Source organism: Uloborus diversus, chromosome 7 (assembly GCF_026930045.1).
Source record: "Uloborus diversus isolate 005 chromosome 7, Udiv.v.3.1, whole genome shotgun sequence".
Classification (NCBI taxonomy): domain Eukaryota; kingdom Metazoa; phylum Arthropoda; class Arachnida; order Araneae; family Uloboridae; genus Uloborus; species Uloborus diversus.
In genome coordinates this window covers 88277161-88297603 of record NC_072737.1, presented here as the reverse complement: position 1 = coordinate 88297603, position 20443 = coordinate 88277161, and positions in this window count along the sequence as shown.

Here is a 20443-nt window from a genome sequence, read left to right as displayed (position 1 = left end):
ATGTAATAACTCATCTAATCCAGGGCTACCCAAACTGTGAACCCCTTGAGGGTTTGCCTACGTTTTGTAAGGGGTTCCGCGGCAAACTTTGAAAAAAAAAAACTTTAAATGTTACTAAAAATAATGTTTTTGTGTTGAAAAATTTCAACTTTTAAAGTATGGAGTTGTCCTTCAAGCACTAATTTCCCACATCTCAAGGTACAATGCTGCAAGGCCGTGCAAAGGTGGTCGAACCGTTCAGTCGATCGTCATGGAAATATAAATGTTCGATAATCTTAATTGATGACTGCACCTTGTGAAATTTATATTCTGGGATTCTTACCTTCAGGGTCCGGTAAAAAACGGGCGCCAGGTCATCCGGGTGACTAAAAAAATACCTGGGAACTAGTTCTTACAGAACAATGTTATTTAAGAAGCCTTGTCACTTAATTTTCCTTAAAACTCTAAAAAAAATTGTTAAGCGCTTAAAATTTTTACCTGACTCCTAAGATTTTAAAATTTTTGTCGAACTCTGCTTACGCCTGTTTTATCTTCGTCTGAAAAGCAAAAAATATCAATCTCTCATTGGAAAGGCAAAGCTTGTTCTTCCATTTGCCGCAACTTACCGATGCAAAATCGGATTTTGAAGTTATGCATCCACTAAAAAAAAAAAAAAACCCGAAGTTGTCTAGATGCTGATCCTGATACTCGACTCTAGCTATCAAAAATTAAACCCCGGTATATTAAAATTGTACTAGTTAAAACAACTTCACTCTTGCCATTAATATGATTTTCGATTTAAAACTTTAACCGTTTTGTTACCTTGATTTTATGTAGGTTCAATTTCATTTTCATTTTTTACTCCAGAATTTTAATATAAAGTTAACCATTGCAAACTAACTACCGCACCCCCTTCCCCCTTTTTTTTAAATAGTGATGTTCCCCTGTAATTAGTAATTTTTAATTTGACTACTAACTACAAATATCTGCATTTCCGACTCAGCCGTTCATCCATCCCTTCAGTGGTTCGATAAAATGGGTACCAAGCATGTTTGGAAACTAAACCCTGGGAGTTCCGCGTTCGGCTGACCACCTAACCGGAACTTTTCCTTGCACCCCAGAGCCCTTGATCATAAAACTGAGATGGGAAAAGTAGGCGTTGACCGTCATGGGCTGTTGCGCTACTGGTTTTTGTTTTACAATTATTTGATAAGTCCAATGATGAGGGTCCGAACTGAACATTCATCATTCGAATGGAGTCCAGGGACTGCAAAGCTTGGAAACCCCTGATCTAATCTATTCCACTCAAGAAAACGTTATTTCTGAAGATAATACAAGAAATTTTCAAAGATTGCTCTTACTGTAATACTTTATAAGAAAAAAAAAACTTTTTTTTTTTTTAATGTTGAAGTTCTTGTTATTAACATTTTATATGTCGATTGAGACTTACTAATATTCGGTGCTGTTTTCATTTATTTAATTTTGGGCTCATTTTTATTTTAAATGTTTTGTAGCACTAATCAAGTGCATGCGGGCAAAGTGGAACAGGTCATTTCATTTATTTATAAATTCCTTTATCAACTTACTTATGTAGTCATTTATGAATTCGATTATCAAAAGTCCTAAATTTATTATTTCTCCTTTTTTATTAGGACTGAATTATTTTCTTATTGATTTACTCTTTCATTCACTCATTTTTTCACACATAATATGTTTTTTTTTTTCGTTTATAGTTTCAATATATATTCATTTCATCATTCTTTCTTTTATTTACTCCCTCATTTTATTAAAAAATTTTTAAATAACCATATAGGAAATATTTCATTAGAAAAATATTTCTTTTTCACTTTGCCCCAGAAAAAAAAGTGAAATTTTTTTTTAAATTTTTTAAAAGGCACAAATTTACTATCAAAAATTTTAAAAAAAAATTTTTAATTCAAGTTTTGTCATAAAATACATTACTTTTTTTTTTTTTTTTTTTTTTGAGTACTGTAGAGCTTTCGAAACAAATTTCCGGTTTATTTATTCTGAAAAAGGTGAATTATCTAAACTGTTTCACTTTGCCCTACATTCCCCTACATTTGTTTCAGAATGCAGTCCTAAGTTGAGAAACACTCATCAGGGATTACAAGTGGAAAATCACAATAAATACAAGTTTACTTAGCTACCAGTAAGCTTTAAACATATATGGAAGGATACCTAATGCAAAATTACGGTGCCGGCAAAAAAATCTTTACCTTTGGTTGGCAATTAAAAACTTTACATGTAAAACTCTTGTCATGATTTTACTTGGCATGTTCCTTAGTGATTTGGCCAAATACCGAATATTCGGCCATAATCAGGCCAAATATTCGGTATTCGGCCAAATCACTAGGGAGTATGCCAAGTAAAATCATGACAAGAAGTTTGCATGTAAAGTTTTTTATTGATAACCAATTGTAAAGATTTTCTGCCGGCACTCTTTTAACTTAATGTGGAGTTAAAATCAGAAAAAGGCTTTTCCAGTCCAAAACTCAGATTGTGATTATTATTTTCTTCTGTATGAAAATTAAATATTAATATATTAATGTCTCACATAGAAACTTCCCGGTTTTTTGAACATAAAATTGAAAATTTGTTTTCATATCAACTTAAAAAGGGTGGGTAGGACGTGATTCTCAACTGAAAAGCGTTCTCGAAAATTTCATTATCTTTTCTCATTGTTATCCATGCTGCGCCCTTCATGGTTTTAGTGCATGTTTACCGAAAACGGCTAGGGTATAAACTCTGCATTTTACCACTCAGTAGGGTTTTATATTTTATAAAATGCGCAGCCCTTATTACTCAGTGTATATTAAATGTCTCTCAAACTCCGAGGCTTTAATTTTACATTTACGGTTCTTCTTTTTTTTAATAACTTTTTTATTTATTTTTTTATTATTTTTTTTTTTAGTTTTTTTTTTTTTTCAATTTATTTATTTATTTATTTTTTTAAATTAAGAATGAAGTACAGGTCCACAGGTGTTTTTGTCTGGTGCAAATTTTTTCCAACATTTGATATTTTTTTCTTACGTTTACAAGCAAATGAGAGATAATCAATAAACATAAAAGTTCATGGATTCAAAGTTAGGTATTTATCAGTTATGGCTTCGTCACACCCCATTTGTAGTCTTGGCGCTTCTTTTTCATTTTTATTCATTGTCGCCTTGTTTGGTCAAAGCAACACATAAACTGTTTAATTAGCGATACCATACATTATTTTGCCTTTTAAAGAGACTTAAAAACAAACAAAAAAATCCTTGGAAAAAGACTAAAAATAACTTTAATAGGAAAAAATATTCGTCGTTTAATTTCATTACATGAGCAATCCCATTGATTGCGCCATTAAATAGCATGACAAATCCCATTGAAATAGTTCATCAAATCAACTTTAGATGTTCCGTAAAATCATCAGTTAAATAAAAATATAGAGTATTAAATAAACATTAAAAATACTATCAAAGTGCAAAATGAGAAAAAAAGGGTAAAAAGGGTAAATATGGTGACAATGTAAACGTATTTTTTTATTTTTTGTCAGTTTAGAAAATAAACAAGTCGATAAGCCAAGTGACGTACCAAAAGCAGAATCGACAAAATTATAAATTAAGTGACTGAGTCCACTAAAACACATTTCTTTGACTTAGATTTTTTTTTCAGTTGCTCATGAAAATTATAATGATGATCATAATCATAATAACATTTATATTTCCTAAATATATTTCTCGATTTCAGCTGAAAGAACATGTGAAAATAACATTTTCATATATAATGTCATGTAATACGATTTTCTTTCTAAGAAGGTCATTTTACAGTAGGCAGGCATGTGTCCCGTAAGCAAAATTTCACACTAAAATTTTGGAATCGTTTTGGGCCCTATTCTATAAAACATCGGTAGCATTCCGCTCCACACTGACGTCATAACTCGTCTCTCGAACTTTCTCCGTCTGCAGTTGCAGAGTTTCTATGCGCTGACGGTGGAAGGGGAGTTATGACATCAATCCGAAGCGGAATAATTCCGTATGTGTGCCGGAAGAAGCCTCTTTGGTTTTACTGCATAGATAAAAATGACTAGTTTTTCAAATACACTCATTAACAAAACAATCGACGCACCTAAAACTAGTAGGCAGAATCAAACGAAATTTTACACACGTATGAGGACAACATTGGTGTAAGAAAGTGATAACAAAATGAAAAGCAAAACTCATTTATTATAGGAAAAATCCCAAATGAATGGAGTTTTGATTTCCTTTCTGATCCACATTAAGCGTGGATACACGAGGTGTACAGGCAAGCTATGAAGCAGGAATATCGCGTACGATTTCCTATGTCACCTCGTTACACAGTTACAGTAAAGGAGTAAAATATTTTGTAGACCTAGTTTTATTTGTAGACCTACTAGGAAAATCTGTAATTAACTAATTTTAAAAAATAACTTTTTCCAGTGTCATCTTCAAGCAATGATGACACTTATACAATTGTTTGGAAACAAAAACCCTCAAAAAAAATTTTATGTGTCAAAAATTACCACAAGTGTCGTAATCGAGTTTAATTTCAGTTTCTCCATGCTTCCTTTTACCCCAACTGAACCTACTTCTTTAAAACTTTTTTATTACCCATTGCAATACAATAATCAAAAACTTATGTTTATAATGGGGAATTACAGTTTCTTACCATATATTTTTCTTTTTTAAGTTGAAGTTTTGTTACGTACCGATATTACAAAAGGAGAAACAAACAGTGCCAAAGTACTTTTCGACTTTTTTTTCCAGACTCATGAAACTTTTCACAAAGAAACTTTGTTTTCATACAGCCCTAAACAAACATTCTCCAATGTGCTCATTAGCTCTCTTGCATAAGTTGTCACAGAAAATGGGCTCAAACAAACATATAAATAAAGTCAAACACGGTTAAGGTGCTCTTAAGGCGAAATAAATGCCATTCCCTGTCATATCAAGCTGAAAATCAGTGCTAAATCAACAGTTTAAGGCAAAATGGTTTAGAAGAAATTCCACTTAAAGATTTTTTAAAAAATGTTTAAAGGCAAACAAAAATAATAATAAGAAGAAAAAGAATGGAAAAAAACCCATAATTTTGCACGAAATTTCCTTTCTAACATTAGAAAGATGAAAGATCTGCTCTTGCATGCATCATTTTCACAAATATAGTTTTATTAATTGCCTGCTTGTTTTCCGAAAATTACCGATTCGTGTTACGTACGGGACATCCGATGTAAAACAACTGAACTAATGCCTGTAAATTTTTCTAGGAACTCATTTCTGTAGAAATATTATTTTAAAGCTTAAAGCCAGTTATTTGTAAGCTCACATGTTGATAATAACTTAATATTAAATAAAAAATTTAAAAACAAACCCAACCCTCATTTCTGACCTCATATTAAGATGAAATTCGCGAGTCAGAAAAATTTAAATGCATTTTTTTTCTATAGTTGGAGCAAATCTAACCTGGCAGCACTGCAAGGGCTACGCTGACTCCAATCACAGCATTACGATGCAGGCAGGTTAAGTTTTCAAAAGTAGAATCAAGATGGAAAATTGAAAATACTTGCATGCAAAAATGAATTACAAGTATTTTATTTGTTAATAAATAGAAATTGGCTACAGTTAAAAGTTTTAAGCCATTGGGGCTTTTTTCCCCGTCAGCCAACAGGAACATTGTTATCAATGGCGTGAATAAAAGCAAAGGTTGTATTTAAAACCTACTAGAAAAGGTTATAACTCAAGCTCTATATAACTTGGAAGTTTGAAACAAATTCCATGAGACGCGGAAAAATTCGTTTTTTCGATTGTTAGTAAGTTGTTAAATGTGTTAATGTGTTTTCACTCCCAAAAGTGCAAAAAAAAAACGCTCAATTAATATCTTTAGTAATTACAGGCATACAAAGACGAGACTTTGCTAGCACTTTCAACCAAGTCTGGAACAAAAAAAATCGAAATCGGTTCATTAGTTTAAAAGCTACGGTGCTACAGACATATACGTCAAACTTATAACCCCTTCCTTGTTGCGTCAGGGATTTAAAAGAAAAACTACATTAATTCAATCATGTGATCCTTTAAAATAAAAACGTTTATTTCTCGCATTATATCATTTGGAGGTGAGTAAAATGGAAATTGAGGCTGCAATTATAGTGAACATTTTTCACAATCACAATATTTCCTTTACTATGTACATAAAAAGATGTAAAAAGAGAAGAGGGCACTTTTGATGTTGACGTTATTAATATAACAATTATTATTATCATTATTACTATTATTGAAATAAATATAATTGTGCATTTTCTCAATAATGGTGCTTAGAATTTTATAACTATGTTGCTGAATTTTGATAACGGCTATCAAGCGATCAAGATAGTTAATTTTAATAATGCTCTTTTGAAGAAAAGTAGTTCATTATGAGGCAAGCGCTTGAAAAATGTTTAAAGCGAACCAATTAAAGTTCGCGACTTTAAGTGGCCAAATTTGTCACCATTTAATTTGATGACGTCGACACTTTGCAGGAACGATACAGCAAAAGAGGCCAATTGTCTTCTAGTGTCAGAGGTGACGAAATGACGCTCAGCCAGCTCAGAAGATTATCGAAGACGATTCTGAGCAAGAAAATGCGTTGGGAGTTTGAAGAAGAAAACTTTTTTTTTTTTACTTCTTCTGATCCTCCCCATCTTCCTTTAACTCGCTCAGAATTAATGAGTGTTTGAAGCGCTCATTTATCTTCATTTAAATGCACGCTTTTAAGGATAATGTAATCGGAGTTAAGAATTATTAGCTAATTTATACGAGGCCTTAAGCATCCCTGAAATGTTAAACTACTTATTATGGTCTGTTTTAAGCAGCTATTGCTACAAATAGCCGTCATTTTTGTGGTTTCGGGTTCTTGTAATTTGAAATTTTACGGGGGAGGAGCGTTTTAAAATGATAAACAATTTTTAACCAAGTCGAGTTAAAAATCGTTGTTGTTGTTTCACAAATTTAAATTTAAATTTAATCCGTACATATAAGGTCACTCATCAAGCAAGATCATTTATAAAACGTCTAAAAAAATAATCATGATGAAAATTACATAGAGAAAAACATAAACAATAAAAACACATTAAAAAAAAGATTAAAATTCAAGTATTCTTTAAATGTCTAGAAAACAGTCTAGATTCATATTGAAAAAAATAGGGAAAGAAAAACTTGGGATTGGGACATGAGTTTTCTAGCTCTCCAATATAAAGCACAAAAGTCAAACATTTCATGCAACTTAGGGTCTTAGGCCTTCTACATACCAGGCCTTTAGTTGAATCAACTTTTTGAAATATTGCCTGTTAACAAGTTGACTGGCGTTTTTCGTTTTCTTCACTCGAGGCAACTCAATGGAATTAACTTTTCTTCTAATAAGCCGAATTTATTTGAGCAGCTGTTCCACAACGCGCTGTTGAGACTGAACCAAGAGTGTTTGTGACCCATAATTCAGAAAAATCAGAACATTTTGGGTTGCCGTTTTCGAAAACTTTGGACTAACGAAACATTTAAGACTGAAAAATTATTTTTGAAAGATAAAGAAACTTTTCAAATGGTTTTTTTCCTATGATTTTAATGAATTTTGTATGCATACTTGAAGAGTTTTTACGGGAGGGGGAGTAGGGGTATCGAGCTTTCTCGTAGTTTCTGAAAATTTCAGTCTTCAGAAAATTTTACTTGAGTACACTTGCTCTCCTGGGCTGAAACAAGTTGACTCAACTGGTTTACTCGTGTGTGGAGCAAACATTTGGCAATGTTCCGATGCGTTGAATCAACTGAAATGGTTCAACTCATTGGGATAAGTATGGCAGCGGCACATATGCCTAGTGTGCCTGACAAGTTTGATGTCGTATGAAGGTTGCCGGACGATTCTTTCTCATTTCTACACGTCATGATAACCGCCTGTTCGAAAGTTGATTCAACTAAGTTGCCTCGAGTGAAGGAGGCCTAATCCTTGAAAGACAAGGAGACGGTATTTACTCACTTTTACCGTCTTAAAATTAATGCATTTGCTACAGTTAAAAATCTAAATTTTGGCGAGATGTTCGGCCAGGCAGTCCTGCACAGTTCTTAGTCCAAAACTGGCCGCAGCCTCTTTACATGTTTTTGAACGAAAAGTTTTCCAGTCATCTTTATTCAAGAGCAATAGACTTTCCAGTTTTTTTAATTAATGACTTCTTGATACCATACCTAATATTAATAGCTACGACGACAGAATACTGTCTAACCACGGATTGTATGGAATTGGCAAATGTCCAGTTAAGACGAGTCTATCTGAATGAGGGGGGAAAGTAAAAACTTGATGCGCGTGTTCCGTTAATTTCAATGAGACTGTGCTTAATGTAGAGGCTTACATACATCTTCAAACGCTGACATCCCTAAAAACAAATAGATGCGTTCATTTCCGCCTGTAAACCGGATCTCAGCCTTTCCATACAATCCGTGGTCAAACAGTAGTTTCGTATTTTCCTCACTTATGATTCCATCTTGGCCAGAACAACGTCGAGAAAGAAACCCGACGTTAAATCTCGGTTATCACAAATTTGCCATTTCAACTGCGCTTGCGCGCGGACTTGGCTGATTTCAAAACTCTTGCTAAATTAATTACAAACATTTTAAATTTGGTAATAAATATGAGATGGCAAGAGATAAAATTTAGAAATCACAAAGTTTTTTCTGATTTAGTTTTTAGGCCTCGGTAAAGATTGAATTTTGCGTCTTAATTATTAATGGATTCGGTGTTTGAATCGTCTGTCTTTTTTCAGGACCAAATTTTTAACCTCAGAAGAGAGTACTAAAATGGCAGCATCACTTCTAATACAAAGCCGAACCCTCAACCTAAATAAAAATGTATAATACTAAGCTGTTTACGCCTAACGTAAAATATCCTCAAAAGACGGATTTCTGTACTAATATTCCAATCATTTTTGAAGTACACAACGTGTTTTACACTTATGTTAAATAAATATTTCCAAACTAATAAATATTTAAGTGTCATTTTTCTCTTAAGATTATCAATTATTCATATCCGTAGTTTCATACAATATATCACGAAGTCGCTGTGAAAATATTCTAATCGCATTCATTAATTTGGTGGGACTCTCGCTCAGCTTAAATATAAACAAGCAACACGAAATCTTAAAACAGAAAGCCCAAAAAGCTAAGTCCGCGCGCAAGCGCAGTTGAAATGGCAAATTTGTGATAACCGGGATTTAACGTCAAGTGAGAAAGAAACCTCTACAACAATCTAAAATGCAATAGAATTTTTTTTTTTATTTTGCTGTTTATTGTTGTTGTAAATAGGATTTGTTTCTAAGCCATAATTTACCATGGAACATTAATTATAAGCTACTGAAAAAACACTTTAAAGTTTGAGGGTTTTCTAAGAATAATTTCATTTTCAAGAAGTTATCTTTATATGTAAAGGAGACGATGTTTGTTTGTTTCCTTGCTTCTTTGTGCCCCCCGAAGCTCAGAAGGCCCCGTAGCACCTACAGTCTTGAAACAGGTACAAAATTTGAACGCACCACGGGGTACTTTGGGGGGGCCTGCAGCTCCAAAGCCCTTTATTTTCATTTCAAATTAGTTTTTCAATAATTTTTTTGAGCTAAAATTTCGTATATTTCGCCTACTTGGGGGGGAATGGCGAAAAAATCCCCCACCCCTACTTTATACGTCGCAGTGTGAAGCAAATGGATGTAAGTGCCAAAATTAAAAATTTCGAGATAACCTGTACAAATGATCTTGCCCCGAAACTCTCCCGAGAGGTATTAAAACCTCTCGGTTCGGGGGCAAAACATAGAGCTAATACTTATGGTAAGTGCTTCTGTATGGCATGAATTAGAAAAAAATCCAATGAAAGCCTACCAAGGATCTGAACTTCAAATGCGCTTTTCTCGAAGCTTTAAAAAGTCCACTTAAATCCCTTTGCTTTTCACTGCCATAATTCGTGATTGTGTAAACCATAATTTGAATTCAAGACGTCAAAATTCAAATAATGTTTTTGTTCCAAATATTTTCACAAGACCTTCAATTACTTGACATTATGTTAGTCATGCCACTCTCATTCAAACCGAGGCGTCTTTTTTCAAAACTAGAAAGAATTTCATTGAGTGTTCTACTTTCAAGCATTCCCTTCATTTCTCTAACCAATAGTACTAATTTTAATTTTAGTAGTTATTTTAATTAAAGATACTACCTACATCCAACGAACTTTCATTCAAGTGCCATAAAACGAAGACTTCAGTATTTCATATATTTTACACTACTACTACTACTACTACTACTTGATTAATACTCTCAAAACCGATCCTCTGTCCGAGCAGAAGTCGAAAGTTCTCAGGAGAGCAACAACTCTTCTCGACTCAAATTGAGAAGTTGTCGTTTGACGTCTTCGACAAAACTTTTTCCGAGATATCGATATATTTGTCACTAGTGTGCCATTGATATTTGTAGTACGCCTGTGTTTCAGTGCGATAGCTCAAAAATACCCCAAAACTTCTTCCATTTCCTCAGCGAATATTTATTACTGTGTGGTTAAGTGTAATGCAATAAAATGTTTAAACGTGCGATGCCTTAAATTGCATATAGTTTGTAGCATGAAATTCCAATTAACAGAAATACAAAAATGAAAAATTTCCATGAGAGTATATTTATTGTTTTATGAATTGAGGCTGGTGTCATGTGACTAATATGATAAAATTCTAAATCACTATCTTATTTTGCTTATTTTTACCGCAATTCGTTTCATGAATGTCAGTGCTAGCTTAACAAGCAATACTTTTTACTCATTTACTATCAACTATCGCAATTACTATTATAAAAATATCGTTGAATAATGATGGTGTAGTTTTCTGCTATATAAATAGCACTACATAGCTTCTACAGTGGCATCAACTGCTTACATAGTGAGATTCAGCAACACAATTCGTGAAAATATTAAATTAAACGTTGGATTTAAATTCAAGAATAATTTCACGTAGCATACTAGTTTCATGTGCCCATGTGCGCGAGATTTAATCTAACCCCGGGAATAACTGAATAAGTAATGAAACAATAAACGAATAAGTAAATAAATAAATTAACATACTCGCACGATAAAAATAAATAAGGGATTAAATAATGAAGTTGGAAGCCCTCAAAATTGCATGATTCCTTCTTTAAACGAGCTGATGTGTGCATCACATGACTTCCTTTTACTCCAATTTAATGTTATTTCTTCATTATTGGCAATTTTAATGTGATTCAATTGTTTACTCTCTAAATATCATCAAAAGTTATCAAATTAAAACCAAATTTGATAAGAAAAAAAAAACAAATTTGTCGCCATGTTGGCGACAAAACTTGGCTACCAAAAGACTGGATATGTATCGCCAAGTGTCCGACAAATTATAACACAACTTGAGTTCACATCGAAATTAACAATGATTTCCCCCCAAAAAGGGGCAAAAGACCCCTTTAGGAACATCGAATGCAACCAAAAGGGAAGGTGCATAACTAGACCCCACTGAGAGCCTACGTACCAAATTTTAACTTTCTAGGACATACCGTTTTTGAGTTATGGGAGATACATACGCACACACACATACGCACAACACATACATACGTACATACGGACGTCACGAGAAAATTCGTTGTAATTTACTCGGGGGTCGTCAAAATGGATATTTTGGATGTCTGTACGTTCCTAGACATATATCCACGTCTGGTCGCGTCAAAAAAAAAAAAACTCAACATTCATTTCGTGGTGAGAAAAATGGAAATTAAAACTGATTTTTTTTTTTTTTTTTGAGTGAAAATTTTTTCGCGAATACAATATTTCCTTTTTTGTGAAAGAAAGTAAAAATTGTACTGAGAAAATTATAGTTTTTTTTTTTTTTTTTTTGAGCAATCACGATTGCTTATTGCTTTCATTTGACTGTTTTTGGCGTGCTATCATTTTTCCCACCGGCGCGGCGCCACCCTCTGCCAGCACCACCCGTCGCGTCGGCCGGCCTCACGATGCTGCTCCTCTAGTGAAAACCGTCTCCAGGTTGCGTCCATATCCTACACACACACGCACCAACGCACACGCACACACAAACGCATACACACATACACAAACACCACCATACACACACATACCCCTACACACATACACAAACACATACACACACGCATGCATACAGGCAGACACCTACACATACACACAAATACACACAACAGCCCACACATTCATGCCTGCACACAGACACAAACACATATGCTTACACACACACACACACACACACATATACCCCGCCTACACGCACACAAACACTCATACACACAACTACCCACACACTCATGACTGCACACAGACACAAACACACATGCCTACACACATACACATACCCCCCCCCCCACACACACACATAGAAACACACACTCGTGATTGCGAAAAACATAATTTGAATTCAAGATGAAAAAATTCAATTTTTTTTTTTTTTTTTTTTTTTTTTTTTCAATTTACACAAGTATTTCTTATAAGATTGGAGCAGTTCTCTAGAACGAAACAATCAAGTATTAAAATGCTAGAGACTTAAAGTGCTACTGAAGTGCTTTGAATGATTTTAAACGTTTCGAGAGTTCTAGAAAATCATCAAATAAGTATTTGAGAATACTCGAAAAGTACTTCAATTTTATTTTTTACTAGTGGTACCCGCACGGCTTTGCCCGTAATAGAAAAATTAAAAGGTCTTTTGGTTCGCCTGTATATTTACAAATAATGTATGGTGAATTTTCTCGCCAATGGGCTTGTGCCCATGTTACGAGTCCACGTTATGATAATTTCGTATCTCGCCAATTGGCTTGTGCCCACGTTACGGTTCCACGTTATGGTAATTTCGTATCTCGCCAATTGGCTTGTACCCATGTTACGGTTCCACGTTATGATAATTTTGCACTTCGCCAACTGGCTTGTATCCATGTTACAGTTCCACGTTATGATAATTTCGTAATTTACTCGTCCATCTTATGATATTTTTGTTTCTTAAAATTGGAATAGAAAAAGAACCACATCGAATTTTTGAAAAATCGCTTCGAGGTGCACACCCCCATGCTACAAACTAACTTTGTACCAAATTTCATGAAAATTGGTCGAACGGTCTAGGCGCTACGCGCGTCACAGACATCTTACAGACATCCTCCAGACATCCTCCGGACAGAGAGACTTTCAGCTTTATTATTAGTAAAGATCAAGTGTATAAATTATGAAGCGTTTAAATGGATAGGATCTTACCCTCTCGTTACTTATTTTCTAAATCCCTGCTCCAATTATTTTAAAGAATTTAATGTATTTTTTGCAATTGAGATCATTTACTGTAAAAAAAATTCCGAAATGTTACTGAGTATGTCCGTGTAACGTTTCGGGATTTCAATGGTTTTTATCCATTTCCAGGAAAAATCAAGTATCATTGTCAAAAAGTTTCCTGAATTGCTACAAGTCGCACGAAATCAGAATTTTTCACTGTTGCAAAAAATATGTTTAGGTCCTAGTTAAAAGAATAACTGAGCGTATTTATAAAGTGTATCCGCTTTAGTTCGATTGCGGCCCGTCCAGACTGATAAGGCGTCCAAAGAGCGCAAATCAGTCTGTGGACTAAGTTGCTTAGCAAGAATTGCAGGGTAAAATTCTTGATACTTACTTGCAATTCCTTCTTAGCTTTGGCCTTGTTTGCAATACTGATTTTGGAGCTTTCCTCGAAACGCAGTAAGGTGCCAACCTATTATAGTATACCCACCTAAGTTTCGTCTAAAATTCCAGAGACACGACTGGCTGTAAACGGGAAGATTTCTGAATAGTTCAGGAGTCTTCCAGGATAATTTCAGGAAGGTTACTGAATTTTAGCAGAAAATGTTCCTGGTTTTCGTAAGATATGTTACTGGAAAAAATTGGGCACATCAGCTGCTTATTATTTTCCAGGAACGTTTCTGAATCATTTTTACAGTGTTTCACGTTTAATTTAATGTTGTGTTTGTCGGGTTGGGGGATGATAAAAAAAAAAACAACTATTGCCAACAACAAAGCCGATGTGAGCAAATGACAATGCGTTATCTTTTTTCCTCCCTCTGTTGATTAATGTCAAAGTCGATTAATGCCAAAGTTTTATCAAATCAAAAAACAAATTTTATTTTGCATTTCTTAATTTGCAAAGGTGTGGATACCTTTAAAAAAATTTTTGTTTGTCTATTTTTTCCCCAAAAGTTGTGCAGTTCCAGTTATCCTTTATTATATCCTTCCAAATGCAGAATTTTGTATCTATTTTTCAAAACTTTTCAAAGAGGAAAACTTCAAGAGGAATTGAGGATAGTCTTTTCCGCATCTAAAGGGGACCCCTTGAATCACTCTCCTGATACCTCTCTGCTTCCGAGGTCAGTCCAACACAAGAGAACACTCAGCATTAAAAAACGGGGAAAAAAACAAGTTTTTTTTTTTCTGTCAGATGAAAAGACAACATAGTAAAACAAATAGAAAAAAAAATTAAAATTCGACCTGTTTTGCCACAGCATAAAAGTTGTTCAAATAACAAAAGGGACATCCAAATTGAGATAGATTTCGAGCTTGGGGTCCCCTAAGCGAAAACTGGCCCTGCTTGATCTTGGGGCCATTCCACCGTCATATGCGGGACAAAATACGCTTAAATTTCATTAACATTTCGTCATATCTCTTAATATTTTAATGAAACATGGGTAAGCAATTTTTTAATCTTTACATTTGATACAAAGTACTCTTGACACAATTATATTTTAATTAAATAATTTTATTATTTAAAATTAAATTGATTTACATGCGTCACGTGGGGACATCCAAAGTCAACCTCTGATAACTTGCTTATGAATAAGCTATATTTTTGCTCTATAAATACAACAATGACGAAACAAATTTTAGATTTTGAAAGCTATGGTTCCAACGTACATATCTCATTAGTTTAGAAATACTTATTTAAACCATTGAAAATAAATATGCATATGCTCATTCCATTGAAAATGGTCATTTTCTTCCACACGTGACAGTTCCTATATTACATAAACTAGTATGTTGTGGCCATCACGAAACTTTCTTCTATATTTTTCCTTTTTTTGATCCCTCCCCATGCTTGACGAGGAAGCAATATTCCTAACAAAAACAAAATTACACATGCAAAAACTTGACGACCATCCCAATGTCTGAATTATTGTAAAAACAAAACAAAGAGCGAAAATTGAAAGTTACTTTAAAAGCTTAACTTGAATTAATTACAAATATTTTATTTATTAACAAACATAAGATGGCAACAGTTAAAAATTTTAAATCATTGAGATAATATTTCCTGGGGCCGTGGTAGCCCGATCGGTAGAGTGTCGGATTCGGGGCCGGAGGGTCCTGGGTTCGAACCTCGATGGTCGAAGACCCACCGTCGTCATTAAAGGGGACTGGGCGACGTTAAATATGCTCGTGGTCTCAATGTCCTCCAAGTGAAACGATACCTCTGGGGGTGCTAGCACCAGGTAGCTATTAGCTCCTGGACTAGTTCTAAATTCTCATTAACTGTTCGATCCAGTGATGGTGCTGCCATCTATCGGTATATAAAATAATGGAGGCAAGGCACTTAGTATGCAGTCCTCGACATAAATACAGTTGTAGTCAGTTGTCACTCTGAATAGGAATAATATTTCCTATCATTTCCATACAATTAAAATCACGAGAAATACGCAGACGACAATCAATTACGATTTATCTTTCTTATTGTTGCATTAATAAAAATATTTTTATTCGCAAAAAAAAAAAAAAAAAAATCAACACCTCTTGGAGCGATCGGCGTCAAAATCGAACCAAAGCCTGTTTACATATGGATTCACATATATTCCAAATTTCAACCAGAACGTAGCATTACTTCTTGAGATAGGGTACTCAAAATGGAAAAAAAGAACGGGTGATTGCGCTACCCCCCTTTTTAGCTGTTGACACAAAAATAAAATCAGTTCTTATACCCACTAAGGGTTACTTGCCGATAAATTTTTCTTTCATTCCGTTCATTATTTCTTGAGATACAGCAGTCACAATTGACGACAAAAAACGTTCTATAGCTCAACCCCCGTTTGAGTTATTGACACCAAAATTGAATCAGCACCTGTTCCTGTTAATACCAACATATGGACCAAATTTTGTTTGATTCCGCCAGTTACTTCCTGAGGAATAGCAAGCACACGTAACTCGAAAAGCGTCCCATTGCTCCACCCCCCTTGGAGGAATTCGCGCCAAAAACTAATGGGCACAAGTTCACATAGGGGCACATATGTGTACTAAATTTCGTTCGATTTCATGCGGTAGTTTTTGTTGTAGAGCGGCCACAAAAAACTGGTCACACACAGACGTGACACACATACATACACACACACACACATACATACATACATACACACACACATACACACACACACACACACACAGACAGACATTTTCCAAAAATGGTCGAAATGGACTCAGCACACCTCAAAACGTTCGAATCCGTCAAAATTCGAAATTCGAAAATTTGCACGAATCCAATACTTTCTTCTATATATTAGATATAGAAGAAAGTAAAAAGGAATAATTTTTGAAGAAAGTTTTTGCTTAAGAAGTCACACATGTGTTTGTGATTTCTTAAGCAACAAAATTTTGTTCATCATCCTTCTAAATGATTATTTTTTATGAAATATATGAAGCGTCACGTGCGGGACAAAATTACCGTTTTCCGTGGAATGGCCCCTTGTATTTCACTCGTACCCTTATCATTGCCAGATAGTCACCTAAAGAGAGTACTCTTCTATTAGAAAACTGCGAAGAGCATTTTGCTTTTTGGTTGTTGTCTAAAACTCAATTTTCGAAAAGGAGCATGTACTGCCATCTATTATCACACCTCGCAAACAACATGCAACAACAGGTCATTTTAACTCTTTCAAAGCATTTCAGTATCCAATCAAGCCCAACATTTAAGGGGCTCAGAAGGGTACAATAGATACCCCCCCCCCCTCCCCAACCCGTCTTTGAAAAATCAATTTATTTTCACACATGTTGGCATGACTTTTTCTCGGTTTTATACACATTGAGTATATACTCTTTAACTCTCTTTCCTTTGACCCCCCCCCCAAACAAAAAATAAAGACTGACGGGCCTATGTCCAATGTTATTTATTACACAATCTCTATTAAACACAGGAGGGTCCAATGCGCCGACTCCACCACTGAAATTTTTACTGTCATGTCGGACACCTTATATTTGTCTTGATTTTTTTTGCAACTCTATATAAAAATTTGAACTAAAATGTGCAAGAGCGGCGGTTTCAAGTTTTTGCCCCAACTCGGAAATATCGCAACCTGACACCGCCCTCCCTAGTTTTGCTTTTGCGTATTTAAGGCATGTTACAAAGGAATATGTATCTTCTAACAATAAGTGTGCAACTTATAAATAATTTTCAAACTTTATCTATATTTTTAATTGATCAATACTTTTTTGGAACAAAAAGAAATTTTCTAAATGGAATGTAAATTAAATTGTTCTCTCTTGTCATATGTTTGTTTTTCTCTCACAGGAGGCTGCTGTGAAGAGTCTGAAAGTACAATTTGAACTATAATAACCTCCATAAATTGCTCAGGCATACGTATTCATCATCACACCAACATTTTTGCTTTAGTGGTATGTGGCGGCACAGGAATATAAAAACGGGAATTATTTTAATTTTCATAAGTATTATATATTTCCTAAATTTACAAAGTTAATACCTTCTATTTTTAAATGTTTATTACCTTAATTGCTATTTCATGTATACTTGTATTTTATTATCGAATTGTAATCGAATATCAATAATCGAACCAATTTATAAGTTATTCGTTGGTAATTGGCAACGCCAGAGAAGTTTTGGTTCGGGTTCGAATGCTACGATGTTTTGATCGGTGCTGAAAATAAAGCAGTTGCTGAAACTAATGCATCAAGTTATTTAAATATAATAACACGATATCATAATCGCAGTCAAGATGAATAAATAAGCGGCCTACAGGTACAACTAATACTTGTACACGGGGATTTGTCTTTTTAATGTTTTATTTCACAAGCAAATTTCTGCAAGACCTCCCCCCCCCCCCCGTTTCGCAGACACTAAAATTTCCTTAGCACTAAAAATGTGCCAAAAAAAGAGAAAAACATGTGGAAGGAAATGTCATGTCGGCGAAACAGCGGGGACACCAAGAAAAGCAACAGACTAGTCAGTTTCTCTTCTTTAAACCCATCAATGGATCAATACTATCATTTAGCGATTTATCATTAGTACTGAACTTGGAAAAGTGTGAGAGTAGTTGTCTCTCTACTTTTAAAAGCGAGGGAGCAACTGTCCCCTTGTCCCCCCCCCCCTTCCTCTATCCTTCATGAATTAATAACATGAGAAAACGGTTCACCTTATTTCCACCCCACCCCCCGTTTTGAGTAGACGCTCAACGGCGAGGACACCCAAAAATAGAGCACACACTTATTAAGTCAATTCCTCGTTCTTTAAGCTCATGAATTGATCAACACTATTATTTTTGGATTGATCATAAATGTCGAACTTGCGACAGGTAGAAGGGCAATTGCCCCTATACTTTGAAAGAATGGAGCAGTTGTCCCCTCGCCCCCTCCCCTTCCCCTCTCGTCGGAAGAGCACCTCTGAATGCTTAAATAAAATACATAACTCACCAACTCAGTCATACTGCATTTTTAGTGGCGACATCTGTAGGATAAATTCTAACACAGACAGAAAGATTCATTAAAACCGGTACCTTGTTTTGCTATTAATGGGTACAATGCTATTTCTCATGTAGGGATGTCCACCTAGGAGGGAGGGGGGGATCATGGCGCAATCTGCGTTATTGAAAACTTTAGGGGGGAGGGGGTGTTTTATGGGGAATTTTTCTCTATTTTGGTATGGTTCCCGGTTTTTTTTTTTTTTTTTTTTTTGTGGTATTTATTGGGGGGGGGGGGGTTCGCCTTTGCTGTTAGGGGGATGGGCACTCCTGTCTCATATATATGTTATTGTAAAAGTCCGAAATTGGAAAATGTCAACACTTACCGATGACGCACATTAAACATTCGGTCTTTCACCGATGTCTTTGCTACACGAATGTTGACTTTTCCCCACGAATGTCGACATTTAAAAGAATTCGGTCTTTCACAGTAACATCAATACAGGGCTATTAAGTCTAGGATGGAGCAAGCCGATGCGTTGTCCCTGGACGACAACTTCTGGAGGGCGAATTGACCCTATTTCTTTGGTTTTTGTTCGTTGAAACTCAATATAAAAACTTGAAGGAAGATAACGGACGGGACAGTTTCAAAATTTGTACCGGCTCTGAAAAATTGAAATTCGACACCGGCTGGATCTGGGGGGTTGCAAGCTGGAGCTCTAGCCCCGGGAGACAACTTCTAGGGGCTGCAAATTTATTTCTGTTTTTTCGCTGCAACTCGATATAAATTCTGGAAGAAAGATGATCAAGGGCGGTTAGTTTTTGCCCACTTCGGAAAAATATCACATCGATAGAAAAAGTGGAATGCTGTTCTGGTCCTACTTTTCCGGAAGAAGAAAAAGCACCATTTTCACGTGGAATTGGTTGCGACGTAGTATTCAATTATTTTTGCTGTCGCTCAATCAAACTCCAAAATGTACTGATGTTCTGCTATTTAGTCAGATAACAACTTTGATGCCACTGCAATCTCCATTTTACAAGACCTACCTACTTCTGTATTATTAAACAGTATTATCACGGTTGCCAACCTTGGAAGAACAATTTCAGGAGCATCTGTGGTAATTTTGAGGAGCAATTTAAAATTTTGCGGAGCAGTTCAGTGTTTTGCATAAAAATCAGTGAAAATAACTAAAACCTCTTACCCAAAATTGTTTTTGAGCTTTAATAATTGTTTTAAGCACTAGTAAGAAACAATTATTTTTACTTTAATGAAACAGCCTTGAACAATATTTCAATATTTGAATACAAGCATCTTTAATTTCTCATATTTACATGTTTGTCATGATAAAATAGCAAAATATGAGCTTGAAAACGCTCGGACGGGAAATGCGAAGCAAAATAACTTTTTTGCGGAGCCGCGGAGTTTCGCCATTTTTTAGGAGCAACTCCGCAAAAGTTGCGCCTCAGTTGGCAACCCTGGTACTATGTAACGGGTTTAATTTTTCAAGGTCGTGCAAGGGAGCGCTGCTCACTCAACTTGTTTCACTTCTACAGGGTGATTCTAAGTTGTTTCCTTAAATTATAAATGGTCATATTACCCACCCGGACGACCAAGAATTGCATGGGAACATTGGGTTGTATAGGGGCCGTGGTAGCCCGATCGGTAGAGTGTCGGATTCGAGGCCGAAGGGTCCTGAGTTCGAAACTCGATGGTCGAAGATCCACCGTCGTCATTA